This window comes from Scyliorhinus canicula, chromosome 4 (genome assembly GCF_902713615.1).
Source record: "Scyliorhinus canicula chromosome 4, sScyCan1.1, whole genome shotgun sequence".
Lineage (NCBI taxonomy): Eukaryota > Metazoa > Chordata > Chondrichthyes > Carcharhiniformes > Scyliorhinidae > Scyliorhinus > Scyliorhinus canicula.
The window spans coordinates 167,507,610-167,524,981 of NC_052149.1; positions in this window are offsets into that span (position 1 = coordinate 167,507,610).

Genomic DNA, 17,372 nt, shown 5'->3' on the forward strand with positions numbered 1-17,372 from the left:
TGATGCACCATCAATTGGACTCTAGTCGTAGTGAAGTTCCAAACAACAGGCTTTAATACGCTAGATGTGAGCCCGGCAGTGGTCATACAGAGAAAGGCCGACTGTCAGCCGGTACGAGCTCTTATACCCCGCCTTGTAGGCGGAGCTACAAACCTCTCAGCCAATCGGCGGGGAGTCACATGACCATCCACAACCAATTGGCAGAGAGGCACATGACGTGCCTGGGCCAATGGGCAGCAAGGCTGCTGTACCAATGGCAGCTTGGTTCTAAGGTAATATGATCTCTAGCCATACTACCACATGGGTGAAATGGTTTCGGCCATGGGTCAGGTTCTGCAAGGCGTTGGGCTTAATGTGCATGTGTCATCCATGGTCCTGGACAGGGTTGCCCTCTCACAGGCAGCAATGCGCCAGAGGCAGCATGACATTGCCGGCGCGCTACGGGCCCTGGCTGAGTCTCAGCAGGTCATGGCCCAGTCCCAGCACGCCATGGCACAGTCCCAGCAGTCAGTCGCGGAGAGCATCAACTGCCTGACACACGTGCGGGATGGCGTTGCGGGAAAAAACGGCACGGCACACTATTCTCCGAACGGGCGTGACATCGGAGAATCGCACCCATGGTGTTAGCCTTCACGGTATCAACAGTTAAAAAAGATCATGAAGTCTTTATGTAATTCTAATGAAGTGCATTACAAGCCGATGTTTTAAAGACCAGGGGGGGGATTCTCCTCTACCCGGCGGGACCGGGGGGTCCCGGCGTGATGGAGTGGCGTGAAACACTCCGGCGTCGGGCCGCCCCAAAGGTGCGGACGTCTCCGCACCTTTAGGGGCCAAGCCCTGACATTGAGGGGCTAGGCCCACGCCGGAGTGGTTGGCGCTCCGCCGGCTGGCAAGGAAGGCCTTTGGCGTCACGCCAGCCGGGGCCGAAGGGACTTCGCTGGCCGGCAGAAGACCGCGCATGCGCCGGAGCGTCAACGGCTACTGACGTCATCCCCGCACATGCGCAGGGGAGGGGGTCACTTCCACCTCCGCCATCGCGAAGACCATGGCGAAGGCAGAAGAACAAGAGTGCCCCCAGATTGCCCCGCGCCGCCCCCAGGACCCCGGAGCCCGCTCGCACCGCCTGGTCCCACTGGTAAGGTAGGTGGTTTGATTCACGCCGGCAGGACCAGCATGACAGCGGCGGGGCTTCGGCCCATCACGGGCCGGAGAAGCGCCGGGGGGTGCCCGCCGACCGGTGCGGTGTGATTCCCGCCCCCGCCGAATCTCTGGTGCCGGAGACTTCGGGACACGGCAGGGGTTGGATTAACGCCGGTCCCCGGCGGTTCTTCGACCCGGCGGGGGGTTCGGAGAATCCCGCCCCTTTTAACTACTTTACCACCTAGAATATGCTTAACCTAAGTATTGTCCCAGTTACATCCCATTCTGAAACCCAGGCCCTGGCTATGATTCTGTTTACTTTGGAAGCTAATTCAGTTTCTGCAATGCATGTTTCATTAAATGTCCAGGACTCACATATAAATCGCTTAATTATGTACCATACTGTGATAGATTATCAACTAATTATGGATGAGAAAGGTTGTTCGATCTATTAATCATACATCCACAATGGCCTTGGAGGTTCCCATTACAGCACTAAATTGATTCATCTTGGGTTCCAAACTTCTTTACACTACGCAGGAGTCTATTACATATACTGATTGTTCTTTATCTGAAGAAAAACTTCATGATATATCTTAAATGTGCCCTTTACTACTATAAACCCAACAAAGAATCTATTCCTGGAAGTTGATATCAAGTTATTTTTCAGATTTGACATTTATAATGCAAAAGAACTCAATGACAAATGCTCGCATGTTGAGGGGAGGATTCCTCAGGTCCGCTAGCTAGCGGCAGGATTTGCAACAGTCTGGAGAATTGGGCAAAAAATGGATTTCATGCCGCCATCAACTCCGTTGCGAGTCTCCTGGCCCACCATGCCAGACACGACTGGTTTCACACCTAGACCTGACGGGAACATTCAAAATCCTCATCTACATTCATTTGAATGCAATTATCGGTTTGGAAGACCAATTCAACAGCCTCCTGTGGTACTCCCGGCAGCCCAAGCCGGGAATGACGCAGGCGCAATTTGGTGAAAGTCCTGAGAAATGGGGACCTGGTGGCTTGCCGGGGGGAAATGGGGTGTGTACCTTCCCTACACTTGCCTCCAGGGTGCCGAGACGGGTGCCGGGCTGGAGGAGCTCAGGTTAGGTTTTTCCTGGGATGGAGGTCATTTGGCTGGTCTTCCCAACTTCAGCCTTTAAACTCTTTACAACATCTGTCAGCACGTTATGATCAAAGATCTCTGAGAAGAGATTCGATCTGTAGCCTTACATATACATATTTAAACTGTCTCCCAGCATGTCAAAATGGTAAAAGTTTTCCCTTTAATGTGATAGGTACCTTTGAAGTGTTTTTTTCACAGTCAATTTCATTGCCTGTTTCCTTTTTCAAACATGTGCACATGTCTAGCAGCCAAAAAGCTTTGAACTTCATTGCTTACATTTCATTTTATGGACCAAAGACTTTTAAAAGACTCTTGATTGACACATCAAGAAGTTTCAAAGGAAGAATTGCTGTTGTTTATTTATATCGTTCTACAGGGATTCATTAATTCTGAAGTCCTTCCTCTTTTGAGCCGCTTTTCTTTCTAACCACAGTTTTTTTCAAGAGGTTGTCTCTTTGTTCTGAAGAGTTTCTTGAAACACCAGGTACTCTGTCTGAGTGCTGCCCCCACACACGGTCTTTCTCGGAAGCTCTTCAGGACTTCTGGAGGGGGGACTCTTGCCACCAATTAGGGGCTGGTTTAGCACAGGGCTAAATCGCTGGTTTTGAAAGCAGACCAAGGCAGGCCAGCAGCACGGTTCAATTCCCGTATCAGCCTCCCTGAATGGGTGCCGGAATGTGGCGACTACGGGCTTTTCACAGTAACATCATTTGAAGCCTACTTGTGACAATAAGCGATTTTCATTTTCATTTCATTTTTTTCATTTTCAATTGGCAAGGGGGTGGTGGTGCCTTGCTAGCGGTTCGGAGGGGGGTGGCCGAGGGCAGTATTTCGAGATTGGAGCACCCTTTAAAAACGGAAACCCAATCTCTGAGGAGAGCATTTTAAGCCCTGCCCCTCAGGCCAATGTAAAGTCCAATCCTGGTTAAAAAATGTAATGGCACGTCAGTGTTTCTCCTAGCCCCAACAGGAAACACTCCGGTTTTCCTGCTGACGGGAGCACTTAGTCTTCAAACAGAAGAATCGCATGCCATTCTCCTTGCAAGGATGAAGAATTCCAGTTACTCTAATCTTTCCTCAAAAGTCATATCTGGAAGACTGGACATGAGCCTCGTGGCTATTTTCTGCAGTTCTTCCATTGCTTGAATGTTTCTCTTGTATCACAGTTGCCAGAATGTAACACAGCACTCAAAGTGTAGTCTGCATAATCTGATGACAAGTCCTGGTGACCTGTATCCTTTTGTTGTGTCTATGTAGCTCCATATTCTAATGCCTTTGACACCATGCACATCATTGAGACATAAAAATCTGGAAACAATGAGATTCAGTTAAGTTGTTCAATGCCATGCAATTTGAGAAAAATGGGTTGTGTATTCAAAGAACGGGCTGTGTATTCACAAAGATAGTTCAGTATAGGATCAGGAATTTAATTGCAGAAATGCAGGCAATTATTAGTTGCTAAATGGTGTGGACAAAAAATATTTGTGTGTGCCATGGCAAGAAACAAAAAAGACTCAAAGTATCAGAAGCAGCAAAACCTCTCCTCACCTCCAATGTAAGTAAAATCATCTTTCCTCTCCTGAAGGCACCAGTACTTCAACGGACTTTAGCTCCATGGGCCCTTGTGCCCTCTTTCAACTGACAGTAGTGTTCAGATTTAAAACCATGAATGGCATCACAGCTTCCGAATATCTTTTCAAAACTTCTTCTATCTAGGGCAGCACGGTAGCATTGTGGATAACACAATCGCTTCACAGCTCCAGGGTCCCAGGTTCGATTCCGGCTTGGGTCACTGTCTGTGCGGAGTCTGCACATCCTCCCCGTGTGTGCGTGGGTTTCCTCCGGGTGCTCCGGTTTCCTCCCACAGTCCAAAGATGTGCAAGTTAGGTGGATTGGCCATGCTAAATTGTCCTTAGCGTCCAAAATTGCCCTTAGTGTTGGGTGGGGTTACGGGGTTAAGGGGATAGGGTGGAGGTGTTAACCTTTGGTAGGGCGCTCTTTCCAGGAGCCGGTGCAGACTCGATGGGCCGAATGGTCTCCTTCTGCACTGTAAATTCTATGAAATCAAGCTGGTTGTGAAACGAGAAAAAAAAAGTGCAGAAAAAGACAGATAGATAAAAGTAAACCGAAGAAGAGGAAAAAGGCAGGAATAGAGAAAGCAGACGGAAGGCAGAATTTCTAAAATGTCACTAAATGATCTGCTGTGACCAGAACAGACATGTAACTTGCCATTTTTATCCATGCTTTTGTCTTGGCACGAAGTAACACTTGAAATCATCTGGCCTATGATGGAAATTCTTTTAAACAGCTGCATTTTACTGACCCAACAGCAGAGTGCAGCATTAGCTTCTGTTCCTTATCTGCAGTGCATTCTCTGACAATTATATCAAAATTTTGCCTGGAAAATATTTTTAAAATTTCAACGCAATTTAAATGAAATCAGCAACTAATCAAATCGGACACCATTGCTGATTGTCAGTCCTTAACTAGAGATTGTGATTTGCATATCCCTGTTATCCCTGCAATAAAATAGCTGCTCCCCCACTCAAAATGGTTATCTGGCTGGTCTGCAAAAGTAAAAAGTGAAAGCATTCGTCTGTCATGTCTGTCAATCATCGTTGATACTTCTGTTGGAACCAGAGTGCCCTCTCATGGCCCTTCTTTAGGCTCAAATCTGTCAATCAGTCCAGCTTGCTCTAATGAAAAACTGGATTGGCACTGCTATGTCAAGAGTGAAGTAATATTATATCTCCTGAAAATTCTGGGACCCATACTGGTTAAATTTGCCTTTTTGTCTCCTCAGTAATAGAAAAAGGATGCCATACGAAGTTTGTTACTGAGTGCAAGATACTGCAGAAATTGGTTTTTAAAGATTTTCTGAAGCTACACTTCAATCCGTCATTCATGCTTTATTTATTATATTCCCAAAACTGTTTGTGTCTTTCTTTATGACAAAAGCCATAATACAAGTTTCATGCTTTGTGAGTCTTATGAATGCTGAGCAAAGAAAGGATAAGAAGGTGATATAATTTTGCGAAACAATTAATGTGTTTTACTTGATTGCCGGCTCAATAAATTCGAAAGAATACACAGATGGGGTGAGTGGGTGCCTAGGTGGGGCTATTGACTGAGACTTCAGTCTCTTACATGATTTTCTCTATGAAATCTTAATTTTAATTCAGTCCAGGTACAGTAGAGAATGTATTATTGTACAGGTGACAAATCGAGGACGCAATGTCAACCTCTGACTTCTTCTCACTGGAAATGAGGGCAGAATGCAAGGACTCTTTAACAGCAATCCTGTGAATTAAATTTTTATTGAAATCGAATAAAACCTTTACTAGCTTACAAACGTCTAAAAATTGGCAGAAGAATAAGTGGTAACCTGGCAAGGCCTAGTTTTAAGCCTGATTAAATTGGGTATTTTAAATTAAAGAATTGGGCACTTAAATCAAGCCACAGTCACTTCAACGCACAGCCCCATGGGAATTCAAACTGGCCAAGATTGAATATACTAAAGGCCAGACAGGCTGCCAAGACATGTCCGGACCTGCCCTGTCAATTGGCGAATGATAATCGATCTGATTGATATGCACGATCTGTTGTTGAAAGCCTCAGTCGAGCCAGACTCTCGGGTGCCTAGTGTTCCCGCTGTCACCTTATTTGGTAAAGGTGTACATGCGAATAACACCACTGGAGATGCACCTGGGGTGGGCCCAGGTGCCCTGTCAATCGGGTATCAATCGGATCATTGGACACTGAAACCCCATCTCAATACCCCATTGGCAGAAAGTCATGGGAGGTGGCAAAAGGGTGCGAAGCTAAGGGGAGATACAAATAGACACTCCGGATACCTCGGGAGCGAAGACTCGACGTGGAAGGTGACCTTGACCGACCGGACCAGACCAAAGAAGGAAGGAAGCAAGAAACTGCCAGCAAGGTTGGACCTGAGGAACTCAGGGATTGGATCCACAGCCCTACAAAGCCCTTGAACCTCATGTGATGCAGCACAATGCAGAACCTGGCAGGCTTGGAGTGGGATTCCTGACGCAATGCCAGTTTACCAAGTTTCAACCCAAACCCTCGTGTTCCACCCTGTTAGAATTACTCTGAGTCTAAACAGGCTATTATGGGAAAATCACTAATTAACTCAGTTGTGTTCTCAGCTGACACTGAGACAATAGAAACCAGTATAACCTGATCTTGGGTGCATCTAAAAATATTTTATGCGTAATGTATGGGTATTTGTGTGTTTAATAAAAGATTATTGAATGTAATTTTGTGTTTTTCCTTTGTTCTCATTATTAAAGACACCTGGGTCAAATCTTTGAGTAAGTGAACTGGTTGAAAATATCTGAATTGGATAGCTGCAACAAATATTTGTGGCAAAAATATGTATTTTCTTTCAAGAAAGTCCTGAATATCACAGCCATATTTAGAATACATGATGAATGCTTAATTTAATGTGAACAAACTGTAAAAAAAATTCTGATGTGAATTATATATCACAGTTGTCTGGCCCACTGTAGAGTTAATCAAAAATAGTATAATGAGTCTAATAGGTTATCTAGTAGTAGCTCATACATGGCAAAATAAATAAACTATTCATTGGTCTGTGTTAAGTTAACTGGTCTTACCTAAGGATCGAGGTAGTGGCACTTTAATTGACCTCAGTTGGGGAGGAGCCACAATTCCTCCTTCTGTTTGTTCTCCATTGGTTTCTATTGTCTCAGTGTCAGTTGAGAACACAACTGAGTTAATTCGTGATTTTCCCATAATAGCCTGTTGAGACTCAGAGTAATTCTAACAGGGTGGAACACGAGGGTTTGGGTTGAAACTGGGTAAACTGGCATTGCGTCAGAAATCCCACTCCAAGCCTGCCAGGTTCTGCATTGTGCTGCATTACATGAGGCTGCATGTGCACAATCCCTCACAGAGTGGTAAATTCCCAATTAACACACTGTTTGAGAGAGACAGTGGCATAGAGGTAATGTCACTGGTGTGGTGATGTCACTGGTGTGGTAATGGCTAACGTTCCGGGTCATGGGTTCAATTCCTACTGGGTAAACTGGTGGAATTCAATTAATAAATCTGGAATTGGAAGCTATTCTCAGTAATATTGATCATGAGACGATCATCGACTGTCATAAAAGCTATCTGGTTCGTTTGAGAGGATCTGCTGTGCTTATCTGGTCTGGCCGACACATAACTCCAGATCCACAGCAGGGTGTTTGACTCTTAACTGCCTCTGAAAGAGCTTCACAAATCATTCAGTTCAAGGGCAATTAGGGATGAGCTAGTGGAGCCAACACCCATGAAAGAATAAAAAATATTAATCACGCAATTAGAATGACATTTCAACTCACTTTTGACATTAACGTTCATGGATTTTCCAAGTTTCCTGAAACTCCCCTATGAGCACACAGCATCAAATGAGGGACCTAAATCAGTGTCAAGGAAATGTGATAATAAATACTCAGTCAGCAGAACCACTGCTTTCTTACTGCTAGTAAGAAAAAAGTAGTGGGAAACGGTACTCAAGAGTAAATTTGTTGAGAGTTGACTATCTACTCTTCTGGGCGTCCTCTATGCTCTGATAGTTTGTTCTATCACATTGCGAAGGGTGTCACTTATGCTGCTTTAGATTGAACCTCAGATGAGGGGAAATATTACAAGCAGCAGCAGCAACATGAGAAGGCGGCATGGTAGCACAATGGTTAGTACGATTGCTTCACAGCTCCAGGGTCCCAGGTTCGATTTGCCCTGTTCAACTTTAGGCCATTTTTCTTGATACTCTTCAGGACCCTGAGAAGCCATCTATCACGTTCTTCCCGTGTTAATCCCAAATGATTGCATCATCCACATAAACACGGACTCCTGGAATCCCTTCAACTATGTGCTCCATAGCACGATGAAAAATTTCTGAAGCAGAAATTATGCCACATGGCATTCTTAAGAAGCAATATCTTCCAAAGGGTGTGTTAAACATGCAGAATTTAGTGCTTTCTTTATCTAGTTTAGGTTGCCAGAAGCCTTGTGACACCTCTAATTTGTTGAAGCAAGTTGCTCCTGCTATCTCGCATGTTATCTCCTGCCTTTTTGGTACAGGGTAATGTTCCCTTTTAATATTAAGATTCAAATTTTTAGGATCCATACAGATTCATAGGTCTCCATTATGCTTTTTGACACATACCATGGTGTTTATCCAGTCTGTAGGCTCTTCTATGTGCTTAATTACACCCAAAGCTATCATTCTCTCTAGCTCAGCCTTTAAATTATATTGACATCAAGCTTGCATGCTCCTAACGTCGTGATTTCATGGCCATTGTAATCTCTTAACAAAACTACTTTCAGTTCAATTTGCAGTTTTTTTACATCAACCAGATTGAGGAGGTTGGCCCTCGCACCTGTGTTGAGTTTGATTGTTTTCACCTTGTCATTTATGTTTAATGGCACTGTCCAATTATACTTATGATTATTTGCCTTTAATTCACCATTTCTACAAATTGTTACAAACACATTGTCATTTGGCATGTGAAAGATCTTAGAATTACGAAGTTAATTCATTTCAGGGTTACCGGTCGTTCTTGTACATTGCTGAAACTCAGTAGAAATTCAAGTTAAAAACTTGTCAGGTGCAAATAAGAATTGTTTTATTTGGAGTTCATTGGTTACAACTTGAAAATCATTTAAAAGGTAGTTTGTAGACAATTTGATTTTTTTCAAAGAATCACAGGAATTATCTTCTGAGACAACAGCTTGAACACAACTTTAAAAGTCAAAGTCTGAAGTCAAAGTCTTAAAATGAAATATGAATACAGAACTCGGGCGAAATTCTCCGACCCCCACCTGGGGCCGCCGAAAATCCCCCGCCCCCCCCCCCCCCCGCCGTGGCAGAGATTCTCCATCACCCGGGAAGTGGCGGTGGCGGGAATCTCGCCACTCCGATCGGAGAGGCCCCTGTGGTGATTCTCCGGCCCGGAACTATTTGGCAGTATTCGCTGTTCCTGAGGCTAAGTGCTGACGCTGGGCCAGGATTCGTGGACTTCCATGACAGCAAAACAGGCGCCGCACCTGGAGCGATTCAGTGACCGTGGAGGGGCTAACACTAACACCACATGAAACACAGTCGATTCCAATGAAAAGGAGTGCGAGGTTCGCTGGTCCGTGATTGAAACTCAGGAGGCTAACAAGCTGCAGCCGTGTACACACACTTCACACCCCACACACTTATCCCAGGCAATAAGATGCCACTGGTTGCACTGGAGCATGCCCATCCCAGTGATGGATCGGCTGGTGTCAGGGGGCACCAAGGGGGGGTGCACTGGAGAAGACCCATATGTTCTGTGGCCCAAAGTTCACAGTGGGCAGTCAGCAGCATGCGCAGCTGCATGACTGCCTTGCATGCCGCAGTAATGGTGTTCTGTGCCCCCCCCCCCGACCCCACAGCCCAACTCCTGCCCCCCCCCCCCCCCCCCACCCCCCACTACTCTCATGGCCCTGGCAGAAGCCACCCAGCCAGCGGCATGACAGAAAACTATGGTGATGTTGGATGCTTTCCGTACCCCTCTTTCCTTCATCAGCCACGGCGCCAGTTTCATGATTGTTAAAAGAACAAGTGAACTGCGCCTTCGGGAATTCGCCCCAGCGGAGGCAGAGAATTGCACAGGCCCTGGAAAATAATTGGTCTGGCACGCTAATGATATGCCAACGATGATTACTGTACGTGCATTCTGGAACGCATTAACACTTGTTGAGGTACCGGAGAATTGCAATTTGGCGTGAAACCGGCACCCGGCACGATTTCGGCATCAAAACCGATTCTCCGCCCAATCGTGTTTCCCGATTCCAGCACGGCCGACAGAGAATCCCGCACATAACGTTTGGTTCCCTCATCCAAATTATTGGTGTATATTTTGAATAACTGGGGTCCAATTGCTGATCCCTGTGGGACCCCACTAGTCACCGCCTACCACTTTGAAAAAGACCAACTTATTCTGGCACAGTCTGACTGCCTTACAATGTGCCTCAGCTGCTCAGACTTCCAGCCAGAATGTATCATTTGTTTGACCTTTGAAGGAAGGGTCTCTTTGGGTTCAGCTGTGGATGTGCCCCATGGGCACTGACAGGGTGTCCAGGAAGTTTAGGACTAGAATGATCTCCTGGGGTACAGGAATGGCAGAATGTTCTTGGGTAGTGACAGATGATTTAATGCATCTGCATTAGCAATTTACGTCCCAGGCTGGTGCTGAAAAGCATAAATGTAAGCTTCCAACAGCAGGGCCCAACGTTGCACTCTCTCCAAGGCTGTGGGCAGTATGAGCGTATCTTCCCTTAACAGGCCCATTAATGACTTGTGATCAGTCACTATGTTGAACCGTCAACCGTACATATATTGGTGGAATTTCTTCACACTGAATATAACCTCTAAGCCCTCGTTCTCAATCTGGTGTAGTTTTGTTCTGCTACAGAAGGGGTCCTTAAGGCAAAATCCATAGCGCGTTTCGAATAATCTATCATTTTGTGGGATGAAATTACCCCTACACTGTAAGGGGATTGCCACAAATAGGCATGATTGGTTTCCCCGGCAAAATGCACTAAGAGGTTTGACGAGTGTAATGCTTGCTTCACAACTCGGAAGGCTTCCTCTTGAGGCTTCCTCCAATGCCACCGCTGATTCTTCCTTAATAGCTGGTGCCAGTATTGTGACTAGATTCAAAATAAGCTTTCCATTGTGTTTGACCATATCAAGGAAGGACTTAAGCTCGCTGACATTTTTGGGTGCAGGGACGTCTCATATGGCCTTGATATTTTATTCCACTTGGTGCAATGCTGTCGTATCAGCTCAAAATTCTAGGTTCGTCACTTCTGAGGCCTGAAAAGTAAATTTTTCACAGTTTGAGCAGACCCTTGCATCACAAAACCTCTTCAATACATCCTTTAAGCTGTCCTTGTGTTCTTCTGTTATAGTGCTGGCGACTAGCAGTGCATCATCTTGGGAATTCCACGGAGGAGATTTTCCATTGTTCGCTGAAAGATAGCGCAGGCTGAAACAGTGCCGTATGGCAGTCTGGAATACTGGAAGAGGCACTATAGAGAAATACAGCACAGAACAGGCCCTTCGGCCCACGATGTTGCGCCGAACTTTTGTCCTAGGTTAATCATAGAATTTTGGACAATTTTTCATGGCCAATCCACCCAACCTGCACATCTTTGGACTGTGGGAGGAAACCGGAGCACCCGGAGGAAACCCACGCAGTCACGGGGAGGATGTGCAGACTCCACACAGACAGTGACCCAAGTCGAAATCGAACTTGGGACCCTGGAGCTGTGAAGCAATTGTGCTATCCACAATGCTACCGTGCTGCCCTTAAGAAGTTAATCTACACTCCCTTATTCTACCCTAATCCAAGTACCTATCCAATAGCCGCTTGAAGGTCCATAAATTTTCCGACTCAACTACTACCACAGGCAGTGCATTCCATGCCCCCACTACTCTCTGGGTAAAGAACCTACCTCTGACATCCCCTCTATATCTTCCACCATTTATCTTAAATTTATGTCCCCTTGTAATGGTGTGTTCCACCCGGGGAAAAAGTCTCTGACTGTCTACTCTATCTATTCCCCTGATCATCTTATAAACCTCTATCAAGTCGCCCCTCATCCTTCTCCGTTCTAATGAGAAAAGGCCTAGCACCCTCAACCTTTCCTCGTATGACCTACTCTCCATTCCAGGCAACATCCTGGTAAATCTCCTTTGCACCTTTTCCAAAGCTTCCACATCCTTCCTAAAATTAGGTGACCAGAACTGCACACAGTACTCCAAATGTGGCCTGACCAAGGTTTTGTACAGCTGCATCATCACCTCACGGCTCTTAAATTCAATCCCTCTGCTAATGAACGCTAGCACACCATAGGCCTTCTTCACAGCTCTATCCACTTGAGTGGCAACTTTCAAAGAACTATGAACATAGACCCCAAGATCTCTCTGCTCCTCCACATTGCCAAGAACCCTACCATTAACCCTGTATTCCGCATTCAGATTTGTCCTTCCAAAATGGACAACCTCACACTTGTCAGGGTTAAACTCCATCTGCCACTTCTCAGCCCAGCTCTGCATTCTATCTATGTCTCTTTGAAGCCGACAACAGCCCTCCTCACTATCCACAACTCCACCAATCTTCGTATCATCTGCAAATTTACTGACCCACCCTTCAACTCCCTCATCCAAGTCGTTAATGAAAATCACAAACAGCAGAGGACCCAGAACTGATCCCTGCGGTACGCCACTGATAACTGGGCTCCAGGCTGAATATTTGCCATCCACCACAACTCTCTGTCTTCTATCGGTTAGCCAGTTTGTTATCCAACTGGCCAAATTTCCCACTATCCCATGCCTCCTTACTTTCTGCATAAGCCTACCATGGGGAACCTTATCAAATGCCTTACTAAAATCCATGTTCACTACATCCACTGCTTTACCTTCATCCACATGCTTGGTCACCTCCTCAAAGAATTCAATAAGACTTGTAAGGCAAGACCTACCCCTCACAAATCCGTGCTGACTATCCCTAATCAAGCAATGCCTTTCCAGATGCTCAGAAATCCTATCCCTCAGTACCCTTTCCATTACTTTGCCTACCACCGAAGTAAGACTAACTGGCCTGTAATTCCCAGGGTTATCCCTATTCCCTTTTTTGAACAGGGGCACGACATTCGCCACTCTCCAATCCTCTGGTACCACCCCTGTTGACAGCGAGGACGAAAAGATCATTGCCAACGGCTCTGCAATTTCATTTCTTGCTTCCCATAGAATCCTTGGATATATCCCGTCAGGCCCGGGGGACTTGTCTATCCTCAAGTTTTTCAAAACGCGCAACACATCTTCCTTCCTGACAAGTATCTCCTCAAGCTTATCAGTCTGCTTCACGCTGTCCTCTCCAACAATATGGCCCCTCTCGTTTGTAAATACTGAAGAAAAATACTTGTTCAAGACCTCTCCTATCTCTTCAGACTCAATACACAATCTCCCGCTACTGTCCTTAATCGGACCTACCCTCGCTCTAGTCATTCTCATATTTCTCACATATGTGTAAAAGGCCTTGGGGTTTTCCTTGATCCTACCCGCCAAAGATTTTTCATGCCCTCTCTTAGCTCTCCTAATCACTTTCTTCAGTTCCCTCCTGGCTATCTTGTATCCCTCCAGCGCCCTGTCTGAACCTTGTTTCTTCAGCCTTACATAAGTCTCCTTCTTCCTCTTAACAAGACATTCAACCTCTCGTGTCAACCATGGTTCCCTCACTCGACCATCTCTTCGCTGCCTGACAGGGACATACATATCAAAGACACGCAGTACCTGTTCCTTGAACAAGTTCCACATTTCACTTGTGTCCTTCCCTGACAGCCTATGTTCCCAACTTCTGCACTTCAATTCTTGTCTGACAGCATTGTATTTACCCTTCCCCCAATTATAAACCTTGCCCTGTTGCTCGCACCTATCCCTCTCCATTACTAAAGTGAAAGTCACAGAATTGTGGTCACTACCTCCAAAATGCTCCCCCACTAACAAATCTATCACCTGCCCTGGTTCATTACCAAGTACTAAATCCAATATGGCCTCCCCTCTGGTCGGACAATCTACATACTGTGTTAGAAAAGCTTCCTGGACACACTGCACAAACACTACCCCATCCAAACTATTTGATCTAAAGAGTTTCCACTCAATGTTTGGGAAGTTGAAGTCGCCCATGACTACTACCCTGTGACTTCTGCACCTTTCCAAAATCTGTTTCCCAATCTGTTCCTCCACATCTCTGCTGCTATTGGGGGGCCTATAGAAAACTCCCAACAAGGTGACTGCTCCTTTCCTATTTCTAACTTCAACCCATATTACCTCAGTAGGCAGATCCCCCTCGAACTGCCTTTCTGCAGCTGTTATACTATCTCTAATTAACAATGCCACCCCCCCACCTCTTTTACCATCCTCCCTAATCTTGTTGAAACATCTATAACCAGGGACCTCCAACAACCATTTCTGCCCCTCTTCTATCCAAGTTTCTGTGATGGCCACCACATCGTAGTCCCAAGTACAGATCCATGCCTTAAGTTCACCCACCTTATTCCTGATGCTTCTTGCATTAAAGTATACACACTTCAACCCATCTCCTTGCCTGCAAGTACTCTCCTTTGTCATTGTTACCTTCCCCACTGCATCACTATGTGCTTTGGCGTCCTGACTATCGTCTACCTTAGTTGCTGGACTACAGATCCGGATCCCATTCCCCTGCCAAATTAGTTTAAACCCTCCCGAAGAGTACTAGAAAACCTCCCCCCCAGGATATTGGTGCCCCTCTGGTTCAGATGCAACCCGTCCTGCTTGTACAGGTCCCACCTTCCCCAGAATGCGCTCCAATTATCCAAATACCTGAAGCCCTCCCGCCTACACCATTCCTGCAGCCACGTGTTCAACTGCACTCTCTCCCTATTCCTAGCCTCGCTATCACGTGGCACCGGCAACAAACCAGAGATGACAACTCTGTCTGTCCTGGCCTTTAACTTCCAGCCTAACTCCCTAAACTTGTTTATTACCTCCACACCCTTTTTCCTACCTACATCGTTGGTACCAATGTGCACCACGACTTCTGGCTGCTCACCCTCCCCCTTCAGGATCCTGAAGACACGATCAGAGACATCCCTGGCCCTGGCACCCGGGAGGCAACATACCTTTCGGGAGTCTCGCTCGCGACCACAGAATCTCCTATCTATTCCCCTAACCATTGAATCTCCTATTACTATTGCTTTTCTATGCTCCCCCCTTCCCTTCTGAGCCCCAGAGCCAGACTCAGTGCCAGAGACCTGGCCGCTGGGGCCTTCCCCCGGTAGGTCATCCCCCCCAACAGCATCCAAAACGGTATACTTGTTTTGAAGGGGAATGGCCACGAGGGATCCCTGCACTGTCTGCCTGTTAGTTTTCTTTCCCCTGACTGTAACCCAGCTACTCTTGTCCAGTACCTTTGGTGTGGCTACCTCCCTGTAACTCTTCTCTATAACCCCCTCTGCCTCCCGGATGATCCGAAGTTCATCCAGCTCCAGCTCCAGTACCTTAACACGGTCTCTGAGGAGCTGGAGTTGGGTGCACTTCCCGCAGGTATAGTCAGCGGGGACACCGGTGGTATCCCTCACCACCCACATCCTACAGGAGGAGCATGCAACTGCCCTAGCCTCCATCCCCTCTTACTTTACAAAATTAGCTGCCCCGTGGACCAACTGGACCTCCGACTCTACTTCCACTCAGCTGTACTCTAAACTCCTGGCTCCCTTCACGCTCTTTGATAAATAAAGGAAATGAAATGTAAGGAACACCTTACTCCCTCCTCACCTAACTCCCTCAGTCACCAAACTCTCACTGTAGCACTCAAATGCCACAAGCTCAGTACTCCCTCAGTCACCAAACTCTCACTGTAGCACTCAAATGCCACAAGCTCAGCACTCCCTCAGTCACCAAACTCTCACTGTAGCACTCAAATGCCACAAGCTCAGCACTCAGTGCAAAAAACAAAAAAAAACAAAAAAAAAAACAAAAAAACTATGTGGGTACTTATCGAAGCAAATTCCTGAGACATGTCATCCAACTCTAATTGCAGGTAGGCTGAGGTCCAATTTTGAACAGGTGAAGCCCCCTGCCAGCTTGCTGTAGAGGTCTTAAATTCAGGGAATCAGATTCTGATCGACCTGGCAGTATGATTTATTGTCAGTTTATAGTCCCCACAAATAGTTACCATTGAACCATAGAATCCCGACAGAGCAGAAGGAGGTAATTTGGCCTATCGAGTCTGCACTGACCAGCCAAAAGAGCACCCAACCTAGCCCCACTCCCCCACCCTATCCCCGTAACCCCTCCTAACCTGCACATCTGTGGACACTAAGGGGGAATGTTTGCCATTACCATTCTACCTAACCTGCATATCTTTGGACTGTGGGAGGAAACCGGAGCATCCAGAGGAAACCCACGCAGAAACGGGGAGAATGTGCAAACTCCACACAGACAGTCACCCATGGCTGGAATCGAACCTGGGTCCCTGGCGCTGTGAGGCAGCAATGCTAACCAATGTGCCATTGTGCTGCCCATCAATCAGGTTTAAGGACTGGGATTATCAATGCTACCCACCCTGAAAACTGAACCAGTTTGATTATACCCAGCTCTTCCAATTTCTTTATCTCTGCTTCCGATTTCTCATGCAATGCATACGGCACTGGTCTGACTCTGAGTAACATGGGTGTTGAATCCGGATTGACAAATGTCTTCGCTTTTACGCCCTTAATTTGGCCCAATTCTTTGTGGAAGACGTCTTCGTACACCCTTATGACATCCTGGAGGATGCCGTCAGATATTTTGAAGATTTCCAGCCAGTTAAACCTAATCTCCTGTAACCAGTCTCTTCCCAACAACCAGTCCTTTCCCGACAACCAAAGGCAGATTGGCCTCCTGTCCTCTGTTGGCCACTGCGGTCTTGGCTGTCTTGAGGATCTTCAAAATTTCCTGCATGTTGAAAACTTGGCTGTAGTACTGTTCAAGCTTAAAGACTGCGTTCCTGCACGCAGATATTGGAAGGTCTGCTCACCCACTACGGTTATCCAAGCCCTGGTGTCGACTTCCATTTTAAGACAATTTCAATTGGAGCTGCCTTATGCAGACTACATTCAACCAATGCATTGCATGCTCTTCTTCAGAGATCTTCATTATATTTAGTGGCGTAGTGGACTACTGCTGCTGGCATTGGCGAGCTTTTCCTCGGGCGGCAACATGCTTGAATATGTACGCTTCGGTTGCAATGGAAGCACATGAACTCCTGAACATGGCAGGTTTCCTGGGGATGGACCCCCTCACCCCCCACAACAATAGCAGCTCTCCTTGGATTTGGTTTGTCACTCCCATTCCTTCACACTCCTTGGGTCTTGATCCTGTACAAGCGCCGTGTTTGTCTCTGACCTGTGCCTGTTGACCCCGTCACAGACTTATTGGCCGTACTGTCCCATACTTGGTTAACCTCCCCTTCAGCCACATATTGAAGTTCAGTGGTGCCTTTTACGGCATACTCCATTA